The sequence below is a fragment of the Meriones unguiculatus genome, chromosome 10 (genome assembly GCF_030254825.1).
Source record: "Meriones unguiculatus strain TT.TT164.6M chromosome 10, Bangor_MerUng_6.1, whole genome shotgun sequence".
In the NCBI taxonomy this organism is placed as follows: Eukaryota; Metazoa; Chordata; class Mammalia; order Rodentia; family Muridae; genus Meriones; species Meriones unguiculatus.
The window spans coordinates 1,719,980-1,742,922 of record NC_083358.1 but is presented as its reverse complement, the minus strand read 5'-3'; the positions used below and the strand labels follow the sequence as shown (position 1 = coordinate 1,742,922).

General features: G+C 45.3%; 1 protein-coding gene across 15 annotated transcripts in view; it reads left to right on the top strand.

Annotated features, from left to right (window-relative positions):
- Positions 1-22,943, top strand: part of Pard3 (par-3 family cell polarity regulator) — a 506,727-nt gene that overhangs the window by 168,174 nt on the left and 315,610 nt on the right. The gene's annotated exons all lie outside the window — the stretch shown is intronic.

Sequence of the window (22,943 nt, the reverse complement as noted above, 5' to 3'; positions counted from 1 at the left end):
GGTCCATCTCAGATCAAATGCCCAACCTGGTTCTCACCAGTGGTGCCCGAAGGCTTTGTGAGCACTTGGGTGGTGGTAAGCGGCGAGAGTGTTGGTGGCTGGACATGTCTTCTCAAGGATGGCAGGTGGCACCACAGTGGGATGCGATAGCCTTTGCAGTGTGAAATAATAAATGATACACAAAACTAGTGTAGAGTAATAATGTAAGAGAGCTACACATACATGAAAGTCGGGATCTGCCGCCACCTCATAATTTCACACATGCTAGTACATACAGTACATACAGAACAGACGTGTTCGTGGGTCTGTGATCCTTAAGCTTGCTTATCACTTTGATTCATTGTTCTGAAATTGTTTATCCATATATGCAATATTGAAGATTTGTCTTCTAGCTGAAACCTGAGATGGTAGGGAAACTTGCTGCCATTTTTAGTAGGATATCATTCCAAATCATCCCGTTTGAAGGAAGGGACCAGATCCTTGCCCTGAAGCTTCCGTCTCATTCCTGCTAATGTCAGCAGTGCCCAGTGGTTCAGTTTCTTCTCCCGCCTCTTGCCCAGCATTCCTCCTGCCATCAGCGTCTTCAACTGCGTTTGCCTGAGTGGACGGGCCTGCAGGTCCTGTCACAGGTAGTCACATTTGGTGTTGCTCATTGCGTGGATTTGCACAGATTAAAATGACACCATTATAAATGGGAAACTGTAGTTTCACTGTCCCCTAAACCCTGTCTACCACTACCTTCTCTGAATTACCATTAAGTTAAAAACCGTATTTTTATGGGTGCATATGTGAACATGTATGTAGAGGTCAGGGCGAATGGAGCCAGGCTTGGCGGCAAGTGCCTTTGGTCACTGGGGCATTCTTGATTTACCATCTTGAAAAGATTAAATCTTGTCTATTTCAACCAGATCCTGAAACACTGGTATCATTCAAATATCTGCCAGTGTTCTAGACCTTTCTCCATGAAAACACTGCTGGCATGAGAAATTCTTTTCTTTTCTGACATGAGACATTATTGTGGTTTTAATAAAGTATAACTTTCTTCTGTGAGTGTTTCTGACCTAGTTTCAAAGCCCAACAACGTAGACACTGTGTCCCAATAAAGTGAGACCCTGATTTGGGGTGAATGGCGGCTGTTCAGCTTAGTTGTGACTTCCTTCACTGTTTCCAATTATCCTACTCCCTTCTATGACAATTAGGGGTGTTTTCTTTAGATATTCTGTCATTTATGTAACGTCAATTTTCTGTTCCCTTTTTAGTTAAGAATGAAGCTTGCTTTTAAGCCTGGTGTTTGACACTAACCTTTTCTAGTATTTAAAAAAAGGGGCAGCCACTAAAAGTTGGTACAGAGTGTTCTGAGCTTTGCTTGCTGGTACTGAAAGTGCTTGTGGAGCCTCGTTGCTGACGCGGCGTGTAAGCTAATGACACCCGAGTTTAAACCTCTTACATTCAATTAGAGAGCCTATTAGCTTTGGAAGTAGTAAACAATAATTGACATTTGCTGAATTTTAAGTAGGAGCTGCATGTTGTGTTTTATTTTAGGGTGGATATACCATTTTCTGTTAAGCTGTGAAAACGTGATATCTTGAGAATCAGCTACCTTCCAGCATTTAACCTAAAGTCTCTTCCTGATTTTAATGTGTAATATTTCCTCCTTTTAATTGCAAACATGTTTTTCAAATATTTACACACGATTTTTAAGGTGCTAATTGGCACCAGAGCAGCTGATGGGTGGTAAACTGACATTAACTTAAAAGCACATCCACAATAAATGTTTGTATCCTTTCCTGGAGTTGCTGGCATTTGTGTGTTAAGTGCCCACTAGTCTAACAGTGAAACACATAAAACAGCGGTTGGTAACTTTCGGACTTGCCAGGTGTGTGCCATCAGCCTGCCTCGGCAGAGTTTGGCAAAGCTTCTTTGGTTATGATGAGTCTGACTTTGTTCAGACAAACGAAGCTATTTTCCTGCTGTGGCTGCTTTGGCCGGTAGGCTAGACAAAGCACACCGTTCTCCTGAAGGCCGTGGCATTTGGTGAATGCCGACATGTGATCTCACACTTCCCCCAGTGGCGATGCTTGTATCTAAGTTTTCTTATTTGTAATGCCTGTGCATGCCCGCATCCTGAGCATGCTGCTCAGAGCAGGCACCTCTGCCTACACAGTTCATTCTCCTCCGAATGTCTGGGATCCCTGAGAAGTTTGCCATTGATCCCGCTTCTTCACGGTTCCACCTTTGTGTGGCTGTGGCCGTGCTTTGCTGCTGGGAGACCTTTCCAGGCCGTTTTCTCAGGCGCAACAGTTCCCAGGGTCTGTGGCTCTGCAGCCTCACTCTGAGCACTGGCATTTGGAGGATCTGAATGAGCTCTTCCAGGTTCTGACCTGAGCCTGCTGTTTGTTCTGACTCGAGCCTTGCCTGCACTTGCTCCATCCTTCTACAGCCCCAGAAGCAATCAACTGAGTGCCAGGGGCTCCTCTGTCCCCCTGACTGCTGATCGCCCACATGGCCTGATCTGCCTCAGAGTCTGGCCTCCTAGCACTTCACTTGAAGGGCGTCCCATTCCTGTGTGGGTCGTTTGAGTGTTTGGAGTGGTGAAGAGTCCAGGTCGGCATGGGTATGGGTAAACAGTAATGCTGTGTTCAGATCTTAAATGCTTCTCCCTCCATTTATTTCCGTCCCTTAAAACTAAAATTCTATCATAAGCATAATCCAACTACCTAATTCTTGAGTTTATACTGAGATTTAAATTGTTTGGGTCTTTTTGCAGCGTCTGATTTACTGTGGCGGCGCAGTGAGTCTGAAATGTTACTGTGGGTGTTTTGTAACAGCCACCAATAGCATGGTTTTGAACATCCATAGCTATATACTATCTTTTTTTTTCTATCCTTGCTCCGTTCTTTTTTGTGGACGAAGTGTACAGACTTTGAAGGTGACAATAAGTCTGAATTGGCACTCATTTTGCTAACAGATTTTTTAAAACTTTTCATAATGTGTTGGCTAACCCTGACGCTGTCCTGTTAGGTCACGGTTCTTCCTGCCTGTGGGCTCTGGCTCAGCATGGCTATCATTAAGGAAAAGACAGGGTTGGCTTACGTCACCCACTGTCCCTCCTGAGCACCCCCTCCCCAGCCATGTCTGTGATGTTACTAGAAATGGGTTGAAGGAAAAGGAAGGCTTTAATTGGGGAAGAAGGAAGGGGGAGCAAAGGAAGTAGTTCGAGTCCTGAAGAACAACCCTCCACCAAGATTCCCACTTGAGGACAGGGAGCAGCTTCCCTGGAGAAGGCCCCCTCCAGTCTGCTTACACAGGCGAGGAGTACCCGAGTGTTTAATCCTGGTAGGTCAGCTACATGGAAATGATGTGCGCACCTGTGCCTGCTCGCTCGTGCCTGGGAAGTGGGCCTTGCTGACTCTGAGGCCCACCCAGTGTCCTTCAGTTGCTTGCTGGGGCAGGAAGGAGGGGGCTTCTGTATCTTTCAGCTGCTGTTCTTCCTCCTGGAGTCTCGAGTGTGGAGGAAGCTGCTCGTTTTCTCAGGCCTGCCTCCTGGGAACCTGTTCTGTGATGTTTTGCTTTAACCCATGTGTGCAAATGTGACCTAGGTGCAATCTCCCTTGGCCTGCCTCAAGCCTTTTGGGGGAACGAGGGTCAGTGAAAAGGAGGGTGTGGATATGAACTCCTGGGCACGAAGACAGTGATTCTCAGCCTGTGGGTCCAGACCTCTTGGGGGAGTGGGTTGAGTAACCTTTCCTAGGCGTCTCCCAAGACCATCAGAAACCACATATTTATATTATGATTTATAACCGTAACAAAATTACAGTTATGAAGTAGCAATGAAATAACTTTACGGCTGGGGTCACCACAGCATGAACTGTATAATAAAGGGTCACCGCATGAGGAAGGCTGAGGAGCACTGGCTTAAGAGAATGTGTGTGCTAGGTCAGTTACATGACTGAGCACGCCTGTAATGGCACGTTGATGGTTTGATAGTGTGCTAGCCTTCACGGGTTAAAGATCATGGTGTATGTCAAGGTAGCAGGACACTCTAGCTTTCTTCCCTCAGCCCCTTGGTCGGTAGCAGACCCCGATGTACTTAGGTTTTCCTCCTCTTAACCTGTTCCTAACATATGACTTCGTGGCAGCCATGTGGAAATGTGATTGGAGACAGGCTGGGCTGATAGTTCTTCCTTCCCCAACATTGTGAAGCAAACCTCCATGGACCAAGCTGGGGCGGCGCTCAAAGCCTGCTGTGGACTGTGGGGGACAATTGTTTCATGGCCAGCTCTTACACAGAAAAACAGGAGGAGGGTTGGAGGACTGTTTCTAGAGCCACAGTTGGCTCTGAGATGAGGGGCTGGGGTGTCTTTGTGCCTCTGTCTACCTGTTGGAAGAGGGTGTCTGGTTTCTGTGACTCACCCCTGGGGAGATAGTGGAGCTGGGGGTAGGTTGGGAGTCCGCAGGGTTGTAGCTGACCGATCCCCAGGTCAAAGTACACAGCCTGCCAAGAGGCTTTGGGGTCATTTTCTGAGCCCCCTAAACTTTCTGTGTATGTGGATTGTTGATACTGGTGGTTGTGTCCTCTGACTTCATGCCTTTCCCAGAAGTCAGCTATGGACTCAAAACACAGGCCTTTCCTGCCTTCCTCCGTGTGCATTTGTGCAAAGTTTTGTGACTTTGAAATTTTACACTGGAGTCTTTATGCTTGAGCCTTGTATTCTATCATTTATACAGAGTTTTCATTTGTAATTCTTTTTGATCCACGGTCACTTTCTTTTACTTGCATTTTGTAATAGACAATCTGCTTTAACACATTTGTCTAGCTGGAGCTCAGGAGACCTGGGTAAACACAAGGCAGCTTCCTTCATGTTTATGGCATTAAATTGGTATGCATAGGGAGGACTCTTATGGAGTGCAGGTCGTGTGAGTCGTTGTCTTTGCTGTGGGTAAGGGCTGTACAGATAAGTTTTCCTAAAGAGTAAGTGAAAATGAGTAGGTCATTTAAATAATGAAAAACATTCTGTTTTTGAAGTGATAAGTGAAACCTTTAATATCATAGTCCTGCTGGTTTTATTTTTAAACTAATAGTTAAAAGAGCATAACAAAGTTGTTTTTTGTTTTGTTTTGTTTTTTCTCCTGCCCGAGTTTGGAAGAAAATTCTAATTATCTCCAGATACGGAGTGGCTGTAAAATCACACAGGACCTCAGGGGAGACATTGGTTTTTTCTTTTCTTTTCTCCTTTTTAAGAACCGTCTCACTATGTAGACCTGGCTGGCCTAGAGCTTACAAGGTAGAGCAGGCTGGCCTGGAGCTCAAAGAGGCTCGTCTCTGCTCCCGAGTGCTGAGATTAGAGGCGGGTGCCCCACCCTGGCCCCGATGTTGCTTTTCTCGAGCTCTGTGAACATGATTTCCTTGAGGTTATGTGGCACTGTAAGGTGCTCCTCCCTCTGCAAGGCTTGAGTTTCCCCGCGGGGTTGGTTCAAGTACAGTTAAGGTGGCACATGTCTCCCGGTGAGGCCATTTAGCAGCTCTGTGCGCGGTTTCTCGGCTCCATGCTCACCCAGCACACAGGAAGTTCAGCCAGTGGGCTGTGACTGGTGGAGGTGCGGTCAGCTGCTGTGCCTGGACCGCTGGCCTTTAAACGTTGGCCACTTGTGGGAGCAGTCACTGGGTTGGTGTGAGGAAGGCAACATGAAAGGCTTGTTAAAGGTCTTTTGTTTACCAAAGTAAAGTCATTTTAAGGTGCCCCATTCGTGACCTTCATTCCTCTCCTGGTCTTGGAATTGGTGAGAACAATACGTCACGTGGAAGATCGGGGTTCGGGGGGGCCTCCCTGTCCTGTGAAGTGTTAATTGCTGTGAATTTGTGATAGTGAATTTGTCGTTTTTATTAATGGAGATTTGTGTAGAGAATGAAGAACAAAGGAAGATAAATACCACTTATGACATATAGAAAACCAAGTTTAAATGATTGGTAAATGCTATTGGCTATGGAAAAGGTTTTAAAAATGTAGCTGAGCTCACTGATAAAGAATGAACACGGTTCAGGGTAGACTGAGTTGCCTGAAGAAGCTAGCCCTGTTGTGCAGCTTACCTGTCTCCATCTGGCTAGTTCCAGCTCAGGGAAACACAATTACAGGAGACTGTGGAGGTGTTTTAGGTAACGAGTTGATAATACTAGGTTTGAGCACCTGCTAGAATCGGTGGTCAGATGTTCTAGTCGGACTTTAGTCTAAGCTGAGTGATGAATTTCTTCTGTGATCACTGAGTTGCAGTATTTAAGTCAGAGACTTTTCAACAATGGATGTCAGGTCATGCCGCCCGAAGGACCAGAAAATGCCCAATAATAACCTGTCCCTCAGTGACCCCTCCCAGGTGCTTCTGCTGTCCTCCCCAAGCTGTGGTGGTTTCTGTGTAAAGGTTCAGAACAGACTGATTTTCTCACCGAGCGTGTCTCAGGCTAACGCACTCCTGGATGAGATCTCGGCGGTGACACCTGTGCTTTGCTGTGCTGGCGTGATTTTCAGTCATAATTATTTAATACGCGTGATACCTGTAATACTCGTAATCTTCCCAGAGGGAGGAAGGATGGGGCACGGTTCTGGCTGATTGCTTACGTTACATTTAAAATGTATGGGAAAAAGTGTTGGATCCTAAAACTCCTGCTGTTCTATTTTTAAATGCTAGTGTGAAAATGGAGAGTTCAGGCAGAGCGTGGAATCTGTTGGAAGTATTTCCTGTCACTTATTGTTCATTGCTGGTGACCTTTTGTTTACCAGTTGATAGGGGTAGGTTGATGATGGAAGCCTACCCCAAGCTTTGATGGGCCATCCAGTCATGTGCCCTGCTTTATAAATTTGCATAAAGTCTGCAAGTTTTATGAGCCGTGTAGACTAGGAACGTTTTTGTGTTTTTCCTATCAAATATTGAATAACTAAATTTGATGAGATAATGTGCTCGGAGAGTAAGCTAGACATTCAAGACCTTTTTTTTTTTTTTTTTTTTTTCCTTTTGTGTGTTATCAAAAAGAGACAATGGGCTAGTAACAGTAACTCCTGGCTGTTTCAGCCAGTCTCAGCTGTGTTCAGAGACTAATAACCATGTTTTATCTGGCTGTCAGGGGTCTAGGGTGGTCTTAAATTCTGATGTGTTTATTTGTGTTGAGCCTGGAGAATACATTAAATATCAAAAAACAATGGGAAAGATAGGGAAAGGCAGCTCAGTAAATCCCTTTGAAAATAAAAGCTGTCTCTATTCCCAGAGGGATCCGAGGTGTGCCCATGAGATGGGTGGGGTTCTCGCTGTGATCTATGCAGCTCTAAAGTCTTGGCATAAACGTGTGTTTAGAATATGTCACACTTAAATTTTAACATGAAATATTGTTTCCTTACGTTAATGATGCCATCTATTGTCCTGATACTTTGCTAGGTTCTTAACATGTATTGTATTCATTCTTGATTTCCCTTGGCTATAAATCTGCCTTCTTGAGAGCACATTTACAGTGTAAGGAACAAAGGAGGAAAGTGTGCAAGTAGAAAATAGCCCCAGTACAGATCTGTCATCTGTATGTTGCTATTTGGTGGATGTTTTTTGTCCCTCCCTTCCCTCCATACTTGTGGAGATGTATGTATGTATGTATGTTTTAGTACCTAGACATGTTTTAAGTAATGTGGATATAGCATTGTTTGTTAGTCCCATTGGATGTGTACATGTATAACCACACACATACACGCATACACACAGTAGCTAGCATCCAGACAGGGTCTCATAAAAAGCCCAGTGGGACTCGGAAGTCAGGGATGACCTTGAACTTTGACTTTTCTGCCTCCACCTTCCATGTGCTGTGGATTTGTGCGAGCCACCACAGAGTTGGTCTCCTTGTGTGTATTTGAGACTATTGTTTTTTTTTTTTTTTTTTTTTTTTTTCCAAAGGGACAGTTCCTAACTGCCCTTTCAGCATCTAGGCTGACAGATTTCTTCCAGGGACGATTGGGTGGACCTGAGCTCTGTCTACCATTGAGCTCCTGTGGTCCCTTCTGCCTGTGCTTACCTCTGCAGATGAGGCTTTGGGCAGTAGGGACACCTGACCTTCGTGATTTTTTCCACTTGTTGGACTTGGGATACCACTCGAAAGGTCTAACCCCAGAAGGGTCCTCATCTGGTTGGCCCAGCTCATGCTTTCTGGTGGGGTGTTAGGTTTGAGTGAACGAATCACGGAAATGCCTTGATTCCGGACCTAGTAAGCAGGCTGCAGAGGCAGCACGGTGGGCTGTAGTTAAGTTATTGTCACTTACACAGCTAAATAAAATCCAGTTGAAGAATCCACTGGCACATTTTACCTGCTCATAATCTGAGACGGGTCAGGGCATGTCCTGGTTACTTTTGAAAACTTGAAACTAGATAAAGTCATTTGAGAAGAGGAAACCTCAGTGGAGAAAGTGCTCCCACCAGATTGGCCTGTGGGACACTTTCTTGATTAATGATTGATGTGGGAGGTCTCAGTGCATTGTGGGCTATGTCCAGTCTGGGCAGTTGGTCCTGGGTCACATATAATAAATCAGGAGTGAGCAAGCTATGAGAAGCCAGCCAGCACTTGGCTTCTTTATGGCTTCTGCCTCAGTTCTGCCTCCATTTCCTCCCATTTTCCCTCAGTGATGGAGTGTGGATTGAGAGCTGTAAGTTGAAATAAACATTTTTCTCCCTGAATTGCTTTTGTTCGTGATTTTTTATCACAGCAATAGAAAAATAATTTAAGACTATGCATGTGAGTTTTGGCTTTCTGATAAAACTTAATGCAAATGATGTCAAATTGCATGGTAGGTTGCTGCAAGTCTTGGAACCATGTTTGCCCTTAGGTCTCTTTAGAGCCATCAGTCTCCGGTCAGTTAGTCTGGAGCCCTCTGCTCCTCCTGATGCCCTTGGCTGCATGGTGAGCACATGAATTCCCATGTGACAGCAGGATGCGGTGATGTAATAGCCCACCCCACCTTCATCTTTGTGTCTTGTTGCTGCGCTCAGTTTGAGTCAGGGTTGACACCAACAGGAGACCTCACAGGGTGGTGGCCTGTCATTTTAAACAACAGGTCTCAAAAGTACCCCAGCGCTGTTTTGTTCTTTGTCCCCACATAGATGAGGGCGAGGTCTACGATGAAGTTTGCATTGCAGGTGCCTGAGCTGCACCCCAGAAATTTCTGATTCGGTGGGTGTGAATATTTACGCTTCTACCGGGTAGTGTGGGCAACCACAACTGGAGAGTGTCTGGGTGAGGAGTGTTAAGGTTCAGCTGTAGCATTTGAGACAGTGAATCTTGGTATCTCAAGGGCCCATGAGCTGTCGTGGTAAGCCTCTCCCAGGCAGTCGAGAATGAGCTCTTTGGTTGCTACAGGGATCAGAGTGAGAAGGACCTGACTAATGTAGGACTACGCTGATGTAGGCATTGAAGATTTTCGACAGTGTGCATAGAATATCAGCTTGATTTTAATAAAATGATTAAGCTATTTAATATAAGCTGTTAACACTCTGGATTACTTTCTAGTGTGTCTATATCACTTAACTTGGGATTACTATTTTCCATAATTAAAAAAAAACAAACTATTCCTTGCGGAACTTGAGTTAATTTAGTCTTTGTGTTTCATGAAAGACCTGCAGGGACTGAGATCCTTTTCAAGGCATGATCTCTACCAGATGTTGAAACCAACTGGACTTGTCAGCCACGATTCTGAGTCACCGGTGATCGCTCATCTCTGAGAATTACCTTCACTCATGTAATTTTTTGATGCACGTGAGACAGGCCTTGATATCAAATATATGGTGTTGACACACTTAATTTAGTACTCTTTGCACAGAGCTGTTAAATTGACTATTAATTGGCCTTCTGATAAAACTTGTGCTTATTGCAAACGGTTTCAAAATGCATCTCAGGTTGCTAGCTGCCGTTTTGAAACCATCCGTGTCCTGAGAGCTCATTAGTGCCAATGTGTGTATCCACTTTTTCCCCTAAATGTAATTAGTTCTTTAAAATGTAATGATGAAGATTTATGAGGCTGTGATTAAAAACTATATTTTTGAAAGGTCCCTAACTTGACTCTTCAGCTTGTTTGTCTGCTGTAGGGAGGCAGTTGTTTTCCAGAGTTGGGAAGACAGATAGCTGGGTTATCATGCTGAGGCCACCACAGCCTTGGCCTTGCCCCCACAGTGACCTGGGCTGCACCTAAGCTGCTCACGGAAGATCAGTGTTCTCGGACAAACCTTGTGGCCTGAACCAGCTGGCACGGCAAGTAGCTGGTACACGTGTGTCTCTCCCCCCTTCCCTCTGTGTTTTCCCCTATTTACCATGTTCTCCCAAGTCCTCTCGTCACTCAGCTTACGTGTTGAGAGGCAGGTGGTGCAGGTGTGTAGAGGTCAGAGGTCAGCCTCGTGTAGTTAGATGAGCTCTGGCTACCTTTTCATTTTTGAGACGAGGTCTCTCCATCTGGTAGGCTGGTGACTGGCCTGCAAGTCCTGCACTGTCTGCTCCTGGGCAAGCATGGCCATCTCTGTCTGTCTCGCCTGCTGGTGGGCTGTGGGTTCTGGGTATTGAATTCATGTTCTCATGCTTGCGGAGCAAGAACTTTTCTGACTAAGCTACATTTTGTTCAGCACAAATGTTAGGATTTTTCAAGTGAATTCCAACCTCAAAGACTTTGGCATGCTGGGATGATGGAAGTAACAGTTGTTTTATCATTAGTGTTGTGTGAAAATGGTGCATTCTAAACAAAAATCATGAAAAATAGCTTATTTATAATGTGTGTGTCACAGGAATGTGTCACTCTCTGGCAGCAGATTTAGAAATGATGGTGTCATTTCTCTTCCTAAAACTATATGAAAACATGCATCAATTTTAACATCTCTCTGGTGTGTGTGTGTTATGCAGATACTCACAGAGGCCAGAGGTTAAATTGCTTCTATACTGATATTGTATGGATTCACGTGAACACACTGCCGTTTCTGCAGGAAAATATGTGATTACTCACGGCACAAGTGATTGTAGACAAGCACGTGTCTAGGGTTGGTTTTGTACCAAACACACTTGACGAAGTGTGCTTGCACATGTGTTTATCAAGAAAACTTGACTCTTCGGAGCCATTGGGCTTTGTTGCTTATGGCTAAGGCCACCAAGTCCAGTGTAAGAGAGAGCCTCTGGCTTCATTTTCTCGGTGTCGAGGGAGTAGAAACCCAGCACACTGGCCTCCTTGGCTCCTCCCAGCCCCGCAGGGGCTATGCTCATTCTTCCTTTGTCTGGGCCTTCCGAAAGGCTGACCTCATGGCTCCCCTCAGCTTCATGCCAGTCTGGACCAGCTCTTTCTGTCATTCTGCCTTACAGCTTCCTCACGCTCTACACCAGTCCTCTTGACTCCATTCCCAGCACAAGCTTCTGTAACTGCACCTTTCTCTTGTGTTTGGTGTGCCCTGCCTGCTGTAGTGGGCTTCAGGGTGAAATCACAGTCCCGGAACCTGCCACATACATTATTGTGCACCCCGAGGGCAAGCTTGGGTGGTGATCTCCTTGCTGACCACTGTTTCACCCTTAAACCTAAGTTCTTCGCTAGTCTGCCCTCCCCCCAGCAGTCTAGGCTGGTTAGCCCGTGACCCCCGGGATCTGCTTGTCCTCACTTCCTAGTTCTGGCATCCCAAATGTGCCCCGCCATGCCTGGTTATTGCACTTGGGTCCTAGAAATGTCCCTCATGCTTGTGCAGCAGCGCTTTCCCGCCTGTGCCATCCCTCTAACCCTAACCTCTCAGGCTTACTTGGCGAGCAATGCTGTAGAGGGTGCACAGCTTCGCTGGGTGTCAGCTCCTGGCCTCGGCTCGAGCGCTGCAGGTGGAGGGCCCGAGACCTGCTTCTCAGGAGGCTATGTGCGTTTCTCTGGTAGTCAGCACGAGATGCCCATTTCTGATGTGACATCTCGTTTCGTGATTTGACGCTTTCCTAAATGTATTTTACCGTCTGACACGTTGGAATCGGGTCAGCTCTGAAGTGGCAGCAATTTACCAACAGTGTTCCTTTCCTGAAGGAAAGTTCACAGCTTAATGGCTTGTTTATATGAGGCTTGTTCATATTTTTAGGCGAGCTTGATGCTAATTTTGAAATCGGGGTTGTGACAGTCAATGAACAAATTTATAACTTTGTAAGCTGCTATTTCTCTTCACTGTAGGTTAGGACTTGTTTGGTGCCGTTGTTTTGTGTTTAAGGAGTCTTGCTGTATATACCAAGGTGGCTTTGAACTCCCAGCATTCCTTCCGCCCCTGCTTCCTGAGTGCAGGGATTATGGTGTAATCCCACCAGCTCCAGATTCGACTTTATAAAACACGTGTTTCTGTGTGCTGATGCAGACTGCAAGCACTCATCCGTAGGCACGGAGTTAGTCAGGGCATCTCAAGTTACGACACAGGAAAAGCATACCTATCGCCTCAGAGGAGCCCTGTATTGACCATGGCCAGGGACACAGACACGTGCTATCCCAAGTGCCATGTTCCAGTGTTGCAATCATTTCACGAACTTTTTATAATGATGGATAAAGGCATTTTCCAAATACATTGGTGAAAACATTAAACATTAGGATACAGCAAGATGGGGAAATCTTTGCTACAGGTCCCAGATGCTGTCTTCTCTTTAGGTTAGTACAAGCTAGAGAATCTGAGCAATGTAAAAGAATTTCCCTAATAGTCGCAAGGATATGAGGTCACACACAGAGGTGGGTAGTGAATGGTTTTTAAGGGTGCTAAAAATAGTCCTAGACAGTTGAAAATGATTGTTTGTATATTAGTGTGCAGGTCATGCATATACACACGTGTCAGGCACTACATGTGTTTATGGGGCTGTGGGAGGTCTTGGGTATCTTCCTCTCTCCCTCTCTGCCTTATTTAAGACCAGGGCTCTCAGTGACTAGAAGCTTGCTGTTCTTGGTTTTGGGGTTACAGATACATATAACCACTCCCAGCTTTTTTTTTTTTTTACAAGGTTCCAGAGGACTTGAACTCATGTCTTCATGCTTGCACAGCCAACACTTATCCACTGAGCCACCTCTCTGGCTCCCCAAGTTAATTTATAATGATGCCCTGGACCTGTGTCACTTCAGCCTCTTTAGTCTCCTGAGTTCTCATCAGCCATTCAGCCTTGTCGCTCACAGTGTTTCAGGGAGCTTCCATTTGCCTCACGTAAGCAAAATTGACAGTTTTGTTAGGGAGATGCCCAGAAAATGTGTAAGGGCACAGGAAGGCCCCACCCATAGGGCCTTACATATTTAGGCCTGTGGCCTACTTTGCTGATGTTTAAACATTTCATTCAAAATGTTTTTTTTTGTAAAGACTTGTTGTCTCTCTGCTGGCAGGCTTCACAGCCTGCGATAATTGTGCTGGAATCCTTGAATTTTGGCTGGCACAGTCTTCAGCCAGACTCCATGCTGCGAGGCTCCTTTTCCTTCTCATATCCATGAGAATTAGGATAACTCCCCCAGCTCTCTGGTCTTCATCTTAGCTTTTCTCTAAGCTGATTGCATAGTCACTGGTGTGTCCATGGACTCTGCCCATCCGTCCTCCTGGGCGCCCAGGCTCCAGGTGCCACTCCGAGGTGCTACCTACCCACAGCACACAGGCCAAGTGCTTGAGTCTGGGCTCTGTACTCTCTTCATTATACATTTTCATCATCTTTCCACTCCACCACTTTCATATTAGTCTGGGCCCTCGTGACCTCTTCATCGTTGGAGAAACTGGCTGTGAATGTTTTTTGTCCTGCTTGTTTCTCTCCACCATTGAGACCCTGCGTAGAATGCCAGTTAGATGGCGTGTCTTTAGGGGAGCCTTGGCCTTGGGGTCCAACTGCACTGCCAGGGCTGTCGCCAGCTCTGACCAGAATCTCAGGCCTGAAACTTACTCTTGTAATAAAAGCTTACCAAGTACGTGGTGTCTGTGTTCGCAGTAACCAATCCATGCAGCTTGTCACCGTCAGTACTGAACCCAGACAGGTGCAGACAGTGCCCAGGCCCACACTGCTGTCCCTTGCTCACTTTGGGGAGTGAAACTCTGCCTTGCCTGTCCCAGATCATCTTGGGGGACGTTTTCTGTAAGATGTAAGGAGAGGGAGAGGCTTGCCTTCCCTCAGAGTCAGTTTCCTTTAAAGTGAAGCTTGAGTTTTTGTTCTGAGGTAAACACACTAGGTTCCATGGTATTTACCTTCCTGAGGAATTGCATTGCCTCAAAGTGCTGTAAGCACCTTGTGGGCTGGAGGGAATTCTTGTAAGCTTTAGTGTGTTGTTTTGGCCCATCACATACAGGATTCTTGAATGCTATTCAATTTTATTTTGGCCCCTCACGTATATGGGGTGCTTGGATGGTATTTTTATGTTTTGCCCATCACGAACACGTGGGAGAGAGAATTGGCACACAATTAGTATTTACAGTGTGTTTACTTTTTAAAGTACTGCTAAACAGGTTGTACTAATGAAGAGTTGATTAATTTTTTTATTATTATTTGGTTGCTTTTAGAATACACCTGCCAGCTGATTAAAGTTGAGCCTAATTTAATCAGCATGGTAGTGTTCACCGGAGATAATTTAGGCTAATGTCAAGGACGTCTTCATCTATTCTGCAGAAGATAATAAAACAATGAGTGGAGCAACGAACACTTCAGAAAATGTTTGAAGCCTCCCATCTGTGTCCCAGTGGATATTTAAAATCCATGCTCTTTTTTCTTTTGTATGAAAATTAAACTGAAAGTCATTTTATAATGTCACTCAGGGCTTAGGTTTAATAAAACAAACCGATTGGACTCTGATCTTTTGCTGACATTGGCCCCTGGCTGTCAGCACGCACACAGCGTGTTCAGTATGCACGTCTGTAACTTATTCAGGACTCTGAATAGAACGTGTGTTCCTGGTGCATTTGGGGGGATTTTGAGACTGGATCTGTATGTCACTGGCTTGTCTGTACTTTTCTATCCTCCTGCTTCATTCTCCCAAACACAAGTAGTGCAGACTTACTGATCACTACCTCACGATTCTTCCTTTTTATCTTAGGTCACCCATTTTCTTTTTATCTGCCCATCTCAACATCTTAATAGAGTCGTGCGAATCTCCTTTATCCTTTGAAGCTGTTAGACTTCTCTTTATTTTCCAGTCATGCTTTTAGAGGGAGCTAAGTTGCCAGTGGGTGTCTTGTTCAAACAGTGAACTCTGCACTCGCAGGATTTACTAACTCAAGTGACTTTCCCATGCACGTGGCAGGTTGCCTTGGAAACAGGCTGGCTTCTGCTGTCTTAGATTAAGTGGGGATGATGCTCCGTCGACCTCCGTTGCTTCATCCCAGGCCTGACACGGAATCGGGCTGTTTCTCTGACTTTGTTCTCATGGCTGACGACTCGGCAACTTCCAAATTCTCCTTCCTCCTTACACTTTTAAACAGTCTCCAAATTTGGAGTTAAGTGCTTTTTATGGATTTGTAGTTTGGGGTGGGAAGTTTTTGAGCATTGAATGCTCCCCCCCCCCCCCCGCAACAGAGTTTGTGAGAGTTCAGACTGGACTGGCAGGAAATTTTAATAAATTATCTGCTTCCTTTATGTTTATGGATAGACTGTAGACAGTCTGAGTTCCTGGACATGGAATCGACAGTACTCTCAAAGCCCTGATTTGGGCACCGGAAGAGGCTGCCCGGTGCAGCCTCCAGCGAGAACTTTGTGGTGATGCTAAGAGGGGAACTGTCTCCAGGCAGTGCAACAGGCAGGCCCTGTCTCCGCCATCTTCAGCAGCCTAAAAAGAAAAAGGAATAAAGTAAGCTTTCCTCTAAGATCTCAGCTTTGCTCTTAAAATCTGTTGAAGGAGAGACAGGGCTCTAACAGCTGGAGGGAGAGACCGTCTGAGGAGTTCTTTTCAGAGACTTTTACTAAGGGCAAACTCCCATCGTTGCTTCTGACAGGAAAAGACTTTCAGAATGAGCTTAGTGTGCGACAGAGTGGTGTTTGTTAAGAAAATGAGCCAATGTTTTCAGAGTCTCTAAGCAAAGGCTTTCGGATGGACGCACGGAAAGGACAGCACACTGAGTGCGTCCTGCCTTCTTGAGGCGGCTGGGTTGCCAAGTCTTAGCGATAGCTTTGCATATAGCTTTGTTGGCCTTTCAGGTTACACTGTTCCAAGTAGTTGAAAGGTCAAATAACCGTGTTTGGTGCCCACTGTAACACAGGGAATTTCCTTCAGTGAGTCAGACTGTAAGGGTTGAGGGCACGTTGAGGCAAGAATGGGCGAAGAGAATTGGGACAGAAAAGTCACAGATTCTTCCTATGTTAGGTGACAGAGGGCAGACATGTATTGACTGTAAGTGTGGTGTGTTATCTCGTTTGTAGGGTAGTATATGCTCATGAGGCTGAATTAAAAGTCACATGTTTGGCCTTTTGCTTGGTTCCCTGACTGTTCTAGTACTTGGATCTGAGTCATCCCTCAGTAAGGAGGAGGATTGTTTCTGCCAGCTTTTTCCTCAGTTGTACTGCAGGGTAAGAGGCTCCTTTCCTTCATGTTTCTGGTTTGTCCAGCTTGAGTCAGTAGTGTAGGAGATGGGAGTGTGGGCCTGCGTGGGGCCATTGTGGTGCTGGGTTTCCAGATGGAGTATGGCCTAAGAGATAGGCGTGTAAAAGCCTCAGGCCACCACACTGCTGGGTTTCTGGCTGGGGTGTCCAGTTGGGCTTGTGAGTCAGACACCAGAGGCAGTGGAGGATGCTGGCAGGCCTGGACCTGAAGGAGGCAACGGCTTCTCTTATTAAGGGCTGCATTGTTCATTCAGCTGCCCTCACTTCTGAAAGTTCAGTCATGTCATGACACAGGCACAGTAGGTGTTGGGTGTGTGTGTTTGAGATTGTCCTGAGGTACATTAGATTGACATAGCCTATACTACCTCAACACAGGTTAGTACTGGCTCCAATGTTTTCTCTTTTGCCTAGCTGTTGACTAGTGGAGTTTTCAATGAAATAACTGCTTGCCTTTCCCCTTCCCCTTTTATTTCCTTTCCCCCCTCCCTTTCCCCCCACCTTTCTCTTCCCATTCCCCACCTTCCCCTTTCAGTTCCCCACTATCATGATATTGGAACTATTTGCAATTTTCTTGATGGCTATCGAATATAGCCAGCAAGTTTTACATGGTGAGCTCAAAATTGTGCTGCTTGGCATGAGGGTTACTCGAGCTTCCCAGCTAGAAGCTTCTGGAGTCTGCAGACTGTGGTCCATTGGGCCGTTGGTCTGGGGCATGTTCAGAGTCGGGGATGGAGAAACATGGGCTGCTGGCAGTACAGCAGATTTGACTTCCTATCAGTCTCACTTCACTAGAACCGACAGCCCATGGTCTTCACTTCCTTTTCTGTTAAGGAGAATCCTGCACACCATGGGAGCTTTGAGCTTCCTCTCCTGGTTCTGTTGATTGTTTTTCTAGCAGACTCCTTACTCCTTCTATGGCACTTCTTTTTGTACCCTTAAAAACCTTACTGTTTGTGTGTGAATCAAAGCACTGCAGTTGAGTTTCTCACCGGTCTTCTGTGTTTATAGTGTCTGTCTACTACTATGCCGTAATTCTATGAGGGTGACCAGCTATGTGCCTGCTGTGTTCTTTACATGTGACAATGAGTTGTTTCTTTCTCCTGTGGCACATCACTGTAAGCCAGCGGCTTATCTACACACAGAAATGGCAGAGAGGTGGCCTTAGCAGTCTTCAGAGTCAGCAGAGCCACGTGCCTCACTGGAGGTTGTGGGGTGTGTCTTTCTTTCTCCTACATGTTATTGAGCGTTCATTGGCTCAAGACTCTCACGCTTCATCATTAAGAGTCCCGCGGGGTCAGCAACTTTGTCCATCACAGATCTCCAGCTCAAGTCAGGGGAGGTTTTCTATAGTTCCATGCTCCTTTGATGAGATGTAGATTTTAGCATCACCTGGATTAACTCTGTGTTTTCTGGTCACTAACCTGAATCCTATTCATAAAGTTGCATTGGTCACAGCCACCCTCTGAAGATGCCTGAGCTGCTCTAGAGTGCATTGTTCTGGCTTTAGCTGCTTTCTGTTCATCATTTTATCCACCAGAGGAGTTTGCATTTCTGGGAGTTTAGGAAGCTTGACCTGCAGTAAGTGAGAAATGTGTGGCATTAAGTAGGGTGTATTTACATTTGGCCTATCCCATAATTATCCAAATTCAGCTGCTCCTTTTTCCCCCCTGTCGTACTTGTCAGATGCAAAGAACAGGAGAGAGATTAGCTGATAACTGCTGCGTAATAACAGTGAACCAGAGATGGCTCAGTAGTTAAGAACAGGTACTGCTCTTGAGAGGACCCAGATTCCGCTCCCAGAACCCAGAGCAGGAGGCTCATGGCTGTTCCACATCCAGGGGCTCTAACACCTTCTTCTGGCCTATAAGGGCATCTGTACGCTTGTCCCCACCCCCATTCCAAATATGCATAATTAAAAAAACCCCAAAACTCAAAGTGCATCTTAGAGAATGACCTAGTTCATGGATAGTGAAGATTCCATCTGTTATAATATGGAGTGAGTTGTGTCTTGGAAACTTAAATTACATTCCTTGTACTTTAGAAGGGCATGCAGGGATTTTGAGTCTGATGTTTTGATGGAGGTCTCGTTTTCTTTTGCTGTGCTTCTATATGTATTCTTGTAGAGTAGCTTTTCTAAAATTATAAATCCTTCCCAATTTAACACAAAATTACTTCATGTCTGCACCTGGCACTTAAAATTTGGTTTAAAAGAAAGCTGTAAAATTGTATGCTCTTGGCACATTGCAAATCACCAACTGTGACTCTACCACTGAAATTCACATAGCATTTATTCACAACACAGTCCAGATTTCTTAATCCGTGTTTTCAAAAAATGCTGGAGATAATTATTGAAACTAATATACATCTATGAGCACTTCCATGTTTGGCATTTAAAGACTTGTTTGTAATTTTTCATCTCCATTTTCAGTGTGCACAGAGGACTTGATTCTTGAATTTCAATTATTTCCAATTAAACACCAAAATGTCAAAATTCGATAGCTTCAAAATGTGTATTACGCCATACATATTGTACAAGATACAGTATTTAGGTCAGTGTAGAAATCCTGTGTTCTGATAAACAGCTTATCAGGGTCCCTTACAGGTGTCCCTCTGGCTGTCCTTATTTTGGAAAGTGAAACTTTACAGCAGGAGGACAGGCATCTCCTGTCTGTAGGTTCATAAACACAGCCCCATGTACCAAATTGTATCTGCTGCCGATTTTTATAAATAAAAGTTTGTTTAAACAGAGCCATGCTCATTTTCATGTGTTCTTTTTGCTGCCGTCATGCTACCAAAGTAGCGCCATGACAGATAGGTCATCTGGAGCTTAGGTCCAGAAGAATTTATTTATCTGCTGATATGCTGATCTCTGTTGTGGTGAGATTTCTTCCTCCAGCGTCATCATGCCAGGCAAACAGGACCTAATTATGTTCCCTGAAAACTTGGGAGTACACCTGAAACCACTTCCTTGTTTTTGTAGCTGTTAAGGACATCTTTTCCATTGCTTATTACAGGGCTTGAGTGGTCCAAGTTTTCATCCTACTTTGCACTGTTCTTCCCACTGGATTAATCACTTAATTACACATTAAATCACAGCAGTGTTCCTTGCTTCCTGTTTCTCTGCGTGTCTCTGTGACGTGAGGATGGAAGCAGCTATTTGAGGTGACAAAGCTGTCTGGGAAATGAGCCACTGCTCAGATTTTGTGGATGTGGACGCCACAAAGCCTCAGCAGGGCAGGTGGTCCTTTGGCCGTCGCAAGGTTCTCCCATCCCGTGAGAGCTGCTGAGCTGCTAATCTGCTGGACGCCGTGGCTGTGCTCAGAGAACTGCCCGTTACGAGAAGAACCAGAGTGAAGTCTTCCATAGTATTTTGTGACGACACCTAACAATTGAAAACTTCCGTTGAGATAATTATAAATTATTTCAAGATTTGCTCCGTTTTGCCTCTCTGTTAGAATCCTTTGTGATCTGGCGGAGGAACCTACACGCACATGTTTGTTTTTCTGTAATTTCCTATTTGTGTGATTTTTGTCATTCTTTCCTGATTTTCGTGACTGTTGAACTTTGAGTCACGTAATGTACTTTGTAACCGTTGCTCTGTGGGATGTCCTTCAGTTTAGGTTAATCTGGTAATTTACGGTTTGTTTTCCGGGAGCAGCAGCCACACCAACGGTGTTCTGCGCTCTCACGGCTGGCCTTCCCTGTGGAGCGCTGTGGCTGCCAGCTCTCTCCGTTGCAGGTTAACGCACCTTCCTCCTTTCGGTTGAGGCCTGTGATGTGAGAGGCCATCAGGGGCAGGCTAACGCATTGCTTCTCCTTGTACTTTTGCCATCAGCTTTGGCATCCGTTGGCAGGTTTTGTCTGTAATAACTTCCAGGGTTCTTTATTCTTCCATTGTTTATCTTTTAGACTGGGTCTCATACAGCCCGGACTGGTCCTCAACTTACTCTGTAGCCAAGGATGGAACCTGCCATATGGGGAGACCTTTTGAGATGGGCAACCACCTTGCTTCTCTTCATCTTTTCACTTCTTGACATAAGCATCTCTCGGTAGATTTTCTGTGACAATTGATGAATGTTCCTGATGAGAACATACTTGCATCATTTCTTATGTTTACCCATTTATTTATCTATTTACTTGTGATACAGAGTCTCGCATAGCCCAGACCAGTCCTCTGCTTGCTGTATAGCCAAGGATGACCTTGAGCTTCTGGTTCTCCTGCCTCTTCCTCTGAAGTACTGGGATTACAGGGTTTTGCTGCTATGTCTCCTCTATGCAATGGGGGGAATGCGCATCCTAGGCAAGTCCTCTACAAACAAGCCGCTCCCCAGCCCCGCTCTGGTCTTCACTACTTGAATTCTACCGAAGAAGACAGCTGCCAGCTTTCCCCCGTTATTAAGCCACGACAGGTTGACAGATGTGTTCTTTATTTTGCAGTTTAGATCCCCTGCTGGAATTATTTCTTTGGTCAGAAGTTGTCCCAGCTTTGGTTGTGGGGGATAGAGGGTCTTGGTGTTCTGTCTGCTTCCCTTCGATGTGCCTCTTTCTTTGGAACACTTCCTCACTCTCACATCATTAGGCGTTCATACTCATTGTGGGTGTTCTGTTCCCCTTACTATCAGCCATCTTTTCAGAATGCCTTGTTTTACTGGTAAATGACATTAGAAACCTAGATCTGGGTGTGAGGCATGCGCATTGGTTCTGGGGTCCTATCGCTTCTCAATTGGGACCTCTCAGACTAGAGTCGGGACATCTAGCTGTCTCCTCCTAGTATTGACACTAACCCACACCTCTGTCTGTGCTTCGCCACCTGTGGCTGCGCACCACACCTCTATCTTTCTAACAGGGTACATGTTAGACTACAGTGGCTCTGGGAATTTTTATTGTCTTGATGAGCTCATAGCAAAATGCTTTTCTCATTTGTTGGTGTACCTTGCCAGGCATGTGGAATTATATAACAATAAATTATACATGGCATATTATATCATTATTGCAGAGTATACTGTGTTCTGTAGCAAAGCTTTGATGATCAACCGTATTCTTGCTTGCGAACAGCAGCCTCATGATCTGGGACCTGCAGTATTGTTGATTAATGGCACGCGTTTCGTGATTGGCCTGCTCATCCAGGGCAGCGCAGGCATTCTCTGGGAATCCGTGGTCTCCCTGCAGTAGTGAACTGGTGCTGCTCAGGGTGGCTTACTCTGCAGAGGCATGAGCTTGTGCGGAGCCCCAGTTCCGGTGCAGAGTAGCACAGAGCTTGTTACACCATCTTCTTCTCAGTAACTGTTGTTTGTGACGGTGATAACACTGGCTGTCACCACCCGTGATATTTTCATGTTTTTGTTCATTCCTGATGTGTGCGTTGTGCAACCGAGTGGGAGTTGCTAAACTATATGCATGTATGAAGCAAACCGACTCTTGGAATACAGTGTTTAAATGGCCGCTCTTTTGAGTTTAGCCTTAAACAGTGGAGAAAGTGTTTTTCCCAGTGAATCTAGACGGTTTCGTTTCGTCCTATTCCACGTTTGTTTGTAGAATGGTCAGGGTTGTCGGTGTAATTGTCTTGGCCTCAGAGTGGCCGATGCCTCGTTGCTATCCTGATTGATTTCAGCTGGTTGCTTGTGTGTTAACTAAGGAATCACAGTTGGGCCTCTGCCGTGCAAAGCTCTTCAGGAGTGTGTCCTTTCCTTCCCATTGCTGTTGTCTGTCCCACCCTCTCATTATCAAGCTCATGCCTGTAAATGAGTCATTTCATTAGCCTTTAAGATTTAAACAGTAGTGAGACAGCATATGTTTTCATATCTCCTTTCTGATATGTGAAGGGCAGTGTATATAGTGTATTTAAGTACACACACACACAAGCTTGGGGATATACCTGAGTTGATGGAGATGTGCCTAGCATGTATCAGGGCCTAGTGCAGTTTCCACCACCACATGATGTGGCCTATTCTTGTAACACCAGGCCTGAGAAGTGGGAAGTGAAGGCAAGAAGATCAGAACTGAAACATCATCCCTGGACTCAGCATGTTGTAGGCCAGCTTGGGTGGCTTGAAATTCTTAGAGGTGAACAAAAGAAGGAAAAGAGAAAATACAGTTATACATGTGTGTACATAAATATTCTTTGTACTTACCGTATTCTGTGTAAAAAAGATTTAACCTCACTCCTACCCCCTAGCATTCTTGGATGTCAATGTGTCTTTTTTTTTTTTTTTTTTTTAAACCCATGAAATTTTCAATATGAAACTGCTTCCTTGAAATGTATGAAAGAAACGTCAAGCCTCAGGGAGACGATGTTTTACTGAGGTCTGGCCTCCTGAAAAGCGAGCATTCTTGGATACATCACTGTCAGTGTTTCCCCTAGGCCTGTCTCAGCATGTGGACTGTTTGGTACTGATGG